This window comes from Mirounga leonina, unplaced genomic scaffold, assembly GCF_011800145.1.
Source record: "Mirounga leonina isolate KUSES-001 unplaced genomic scaffold, KU_Mleo_1.0 Mir_82, whole genome shotgun sequence".
NCBI classification, from domain to species: Eukaryota; Metazoa; Chordata; class Mammalia; order Carnivora; family Phocidae; genus Mirounga; species Mirounga leonina.
The window spans coordinates 58,065,618-58,071,662 of NW_023270825.1; positions in this window are offsets into that span (position 1 = coordinate 58,065,618).

Sequence of the window (6,045 nt, forward strand, 5' to 3'; positions counted from 1 at the left end):
ACTCCCAATTATTTCTACCATTCTTCTTTATAAGGTAAAATAATAAATCTTTTTAATTTTCCAGAGCCCTTTGGTTTTCTCAAAGGTAATTTTAGGTGCAAAAGACATACTGATTTTATTTTTCTAATTTTGGGGTCTGAACCTGAGAAGGCAAAATCAAAAGAGTTATTAGAGATTTCATCACTTCATGAAGATAGCATCATGGATACTGAGACTAGTACTTGGTTATCTAATAATCAAAGTATCAATAAGGTATTTTAAGATACCATTCAACAAGGTAACATGATTGTAAGAAATTTTAACTCTTTCACAAGTGAGAAAGCTTTGTCCTTTATCTTTGCTTTTTTAAAAAATAATTAAGGACATTATAAAAGTACAGAGAAGAGAAAATTATTCTAATGAGATATGGAGTCTCTACTATCTGAATAGATTTCACAGAGGGTGCAGAATAATATTTTACTACCCCTTTATTAGGAGTTCTTAGACTAATTTATCATTTTAACAGGAAGAAACTGAATTCTAGTTTTTCATTAATATGATATTGGGCAGTAAAAACTTCACAAGCTCCTTTTTGTTCCTTAAATTATCATGAATAAATTCTTCAAAACAGGAAAAACTTTGCCAAAATTTTAATACATATCATAGCTTCTCTTCAGACTTAGTTATTATAATTCAAGGCAAATAAAATTCTCTTTCCTTAAATTCTCTACAACTTGCTATACACACTCAGATTTTATCCTTCACTATTTTCTCTTATATTCTGGGACAAACTAACATTTAATTTAGGATAAATCACTTTCTTTTTTTCTTGAAAAACAAAAGGACAAAGTACATAGTTTTGTACTTTTCTACAACACATTTGTATTTCTTTCTCACTATGGCTTCTACTATAGTCTCAAGCAACTGTATTAATTATAACTTTTAACTAAAATAACTTGTATTTTGTAGAGCAAACTAGAAGATAGAAAATTGAGAAATGTATCATACTTAAAGATTTTATCAGTCTACAAAATTAATGAATACTGGTAACAAGACTTTCTCCAGCTACACATACCCTTCACAACTTCAGAAACTGGCAAAAATAAAACATTCATTAACATGAAGATCACAAAGATATAGCCACTTTTTAGTGTATCAAAATCAGATACAAAAGGATATGAACTTGAAATTATGTTTAACAATCAAGGTTTCAGTATCAATAATACTTACAAATTATCTGTATATCCACTGATTATCCTATGGTTAATGCAATTTTTTAAATTCCAAGGTTTTAAGTTGCCTACAGATCTTGGAAATGATGTTCAGACTGACATACTACAAAAATAACTACTGTAATAAAAATGTCCTCAGAGCTATGAAGACAAATTTACATTTTTATAATCTTAAGCATTGTTATATCTGCAATGTTAGTTTATTCGGCTGGTAAGCCAAAGCAGGAAGTTTAGGAACTTCATATTATTCACGTTAAACTAGTCTCCTCATGACAAAACATATCCAAATCATGTTTTTTATATATATGCTGTATTACACTGAACACTGATAAAGAAAATTATTAAACCAGTCTAACTTGTCAAGAATCACCTTCATTATGTGAACTTGGATTCTTAATATGTCCTGAGCTAGCAGTTTCTGAAAGAAGGAATTTTTTTTCCTCAAAAGCCTAGTACATTTACAATAATAAAAGATTAGCTTCAAGGCCTGAGTCCTTTGTTTCATATTCGCCATGGTTCTCAAATTTTTGAGAATTCTAAGTACTTGTTTCATGCAGGTTATATCTATTGTTATTCGCCATATTAGCAGTTAAAGCAGCAATTTAAAAAATTCATTTAAGGGGTGCCAGGGAGGCTCAGTGGTTAAGCATCTGCTTTTGGTTCAGGTCATGATCCCAAGGTCCCGGGATTGAGCCCCGCATGGGGCTCCCTGCTCAGCGGGAAGCCTGCTTCTCCCTCTCTCACTGCCCCCACTTGTGTTCCCTCTCTTGCTGTGTCTCTCTCTGTCAAATAAATAAATAAAATCTTTAAAAAAAATAAAAATTCATTTAAAAATAGTAAACAGGTTAACATAAATAGCATTTAAGATTTTAAATGACTCGGGGGGCGGAGCAAGATGGTGGAGGAGTAGGAGACCTGGATTTCGTCTCCTCTCAGGAATTCAGCTGGATAGGGATCAAACCATTCTGAACACCTACAAACTCAACAGGAGATCGAAGAAAAGAAGAGCAACAACTCTCTCATCAGAAAAGCGACCACTTTCTGGAAGGTAAGACCTGCGGAGAAGTGAATCTGAGGCAATATTCGGGAGGATAGACGGCGGGGGAGGGGCCTCCGTCGGCCGCTTCTGGCAAGTGATAGAACCACGGAGCACAAAATCGGGACTTTTAAAAGTCTGCTCCGCTGAGGGACGTCACTCCGGTGGCTAAGTGGGGGGTGGAACCCTCCGGGACAGTGTGGTCTCAGGACCCTCGGGGTCACAGAAAGACCGGGGGTGCCTGAGTGTGGCAGAGCTCCCAGGTAACGGAGCAGGGAAGCCGGCTGCAGAGGCGGAGCCCAGGCGCGGGCTCTCAGCTCGGGGTCGCCATAAACCGTGATCCGCGGCACAATCGGGCCACTGCTCCTCCAGCAGGGACCCCACAAGCGGCAGATCCGGGGAGACTCACCTTCCTTCCCCGGGAGGAGCCGCGCGGGAGTGCACCGCAGGGATCTGCTGGGTTTGGAGACTCCACCTGGGGTCGGGTGCCAGAGATAGAGGCGCGTGGTCACAGGCCCGGCGAGCACGGAGTGCGGCCGGAGACCGGGGAGACGGGTGTGACTGACGGCTTTTCTCAGGGGGCGCACTGAGGAGCGGGGCCCCGAGTTCTCGGCTCCTCCGCGGCGGCGGAGATTGGGAAGCCGCCATTTTCACTCTCCGCCTCCAAATCTGTACGGAAAGCTCGCAGGGAACAAAAGCCCCGGAGAGCAAACCCGAGCAGATTCCTTAGCCGGGAGGGGGCAAGGGCGGGGCAATTCCGCCTCCGGCAGAGACATTTGGAAACCACGGCAACAGGCCCCTCCCCAGAAGATCAGCGAGAACAGCCAGCCAAGACCAAGTTTACCGATCAATGAGAACCGCAGAACTCCAGCGCTAGGGGAATATGCACATAGAATTCATGGCTTTTTTACCATGATTCTTTAGTCTTTCAAAGTTGAGTTTTTTTTAACTGTCTTTTTGTCTTTTTATTTCTTTTTGAATTTTTCTTTTTCCCTTTTTCAACCAACATCTTATCAATCCCTTTTTTTAAAAAAACATTTTTATTTTTCATTTTTAGAGTCATATTCTATCCCTTCATAGTAGTTACCCATATTTTTGGCTTATATATACAAGTTGTTCTCTCTTTAAAATTTTGAGATAGTTTCTTCTAACAGATTAAAATATACCCTAAATCTCTAGTATATGGTGTTTTCTATTCCCTTGCCTGATCACATCCTCTCCCTTTTTTTTTCTTTTTCTTTTTTCTTTTTTTAAATCCTCTTCTTTCTTTTTTCAAACAACTTATCAATTCCTTTTATAAAATTTTTTATAATTTCCATCGTTACAGTCATATTCCATCCCTTCATCATATCAACTCTTATTTTTGTACATATATAAGTTTTTCTTTCTTTAAAATTTTGGGAGGCACTTTCTTCTAAAAGACCAAAATACACCCCAAATCTAGTGTGTGGCACTGATCTATATACCATATAGATCATATTTGATCACATTCTGGTTTTTTTTGTTGTTGCTGTTGTTTTGTTTTGTTTGTTTTTGTTTTTATCTTTATCTTTTTCTTTTTCTTTTTTTTCTTTTTCTTTTTTCTCTCTTTCCCCTTCTTATCCCACTGCTTCAGGTCTTTTCTGATTTATTTAGAGTATATTTTCTGGGGACGTGGTTACTCTGCTAGCATTTTGTCCTCTCATTAATCTATTCTCCTCTGCACAAAATGACAAGACGGAAAAAATCACCTCAACAAAAAGAACAAGAGGTAGTACCGACTGCCAGGGACCTACTCAATACGGACATTAGTACGATCTCAGATCTAGAGTTCAGAATCATCACTTTAAAGATACTAGCTGGGCTTGAAAAAAATATGGAAGTTATTAGAGAAACCCTTTCTGGAGAAGTAAAAGAGCTAAAATCCAACCAAGTCGAAATCAAAAAGGCTATTAATGAGGTGCAATCAAAAATGGGGGCACTAAGTGCTAGAATAAATGAGGCAGAAGAGAGAATCAGTAATATAGAAGATGAAATGATGGAAAATAAAGAAGCTGAGAAAAAGAGAGATAAACAACTACTGGATCACGAGGGCAGAATTCGAGAGATAAGCAATACCATAAGACGAAACAACATTAGAATAATTGGGATCCCAGAAGAAGAAGAAAGAGAGAGAGGGCCAGAAGGTATAATGGAGCAAATTATAGCAGAGAACTTCCCTAAATTGGGGAAAGAAACAGGCATGAAAATCCAGGAAGCACAGAGAACCCCTCTCAAAATCAATAAAAATAGGTCAACTCCCCGACATCTAATAGTAAAACTTATGAGTCTCATACACAAAGAGAAAATCCTGAAAGCAGCTCGGGAGAAGAGATATGTAACCTACAAGGGTATAAACATTAGATTGGCAACAGACCTATCCACAGAGACCTGGCAGGCCAGAAAGGACTGGCAGGATATATTCAGAGAACTAAATGAGAAAAATATGCAGCCAAGAATACTCTATCCAGCTAGGCTGTCATTGAAAATTGAAGGAGAGATAAAAAGCTTCCAGGACAAACAAAAATTAAAGGAATTTGCAAACACAAAACCAGCCCTACAGGAAATCTTGAAAGGGGTCCTCTAAGCAAAGAGAGAGCCTAAAAGCAACATAGACCAGAAAGGAACACAGACAATATATGGTAACAGTCACCTTACAGGCAATACAATGGCACTAAATTCCTATCTTTCAATAGTTACCCTGAATGTAAATGGGATCAATGCCCCAATCAAAAGACACAGGCTAACAGACTGGATTAAAAAACAAGACCCATCAATATGCTGTCTGCAAGAGACTCATTTTAGAACCAAAGACACCCCCAGATTGAAAGTGAGGGTGTGGAAAACCATTTACCATGCTAATGGACACCAAAAGAAAGCTGGGGTGGCAATCCTTATATCAGACAAATTAGATTTTAAACCAAAGACTGTAATAAGAGATGAGGAAGGACACTATATCCTACTTAAAGGATCTATCCAACAAGAAGATCTAACAATTGTAAATATCTCTGCCCCTAACATGGGAGCAGCCAATTATATAAGGCAATTAATAACAAAAGCAAAGAAACACATCGACAACAATACAATAATAGTGGGGGACTTTAACATCCCCCTCACTGAAATGGACAGATCGTCTAAGCAAAAGATCAACAAGGAAATAAAGACTTTAAATGACACACTGGACCAAATGGACTTCACAGACATATTCAGAACATTCCACCCCAAAGCAACGGAATACACATTCTTCTCTAGTGCCCATGGAACATTCTCCAGAATAGATCACATCCTAGGTCATAAATCAGGTCTCAACTGGTACCAAAAGATTGGGATCATTCCCTGCCTATTTTCAGACCACAATGCTTTGAAACTAGAACTCAATCACAAGAGGAAAGTCGGAAAGAACTCAAATACATGGAGGCTAAAGAGCATCCTACTGAAGAATGAATGGGTCAACCAGGAAATTAAAGAAGAATTAAAAAAATACATGGAAACCAATGAAAATGAAAACACAACTGTTCAAAATCTTTGGGATGCAGCAAAGGCAGTCCTAAGAGGAAAGTATATAGCAATACAAGCCTGTCTCAAGAAACAAGAAAGGTCTCAAGTACACAACCTAACCCTACACCTAAAGGAGCTGGAGAAAGAACAGCAAATAAAGCCTAAACCCAGCAGGAGAAGAGAAATCATAAAGATCAGAGCAGAAATCGATGAAATAGAAACTAAAAGAACAGTAGAACAGATCAACGAAACTAGGAGCTGGTTCTTTGAAAGAATTAACAA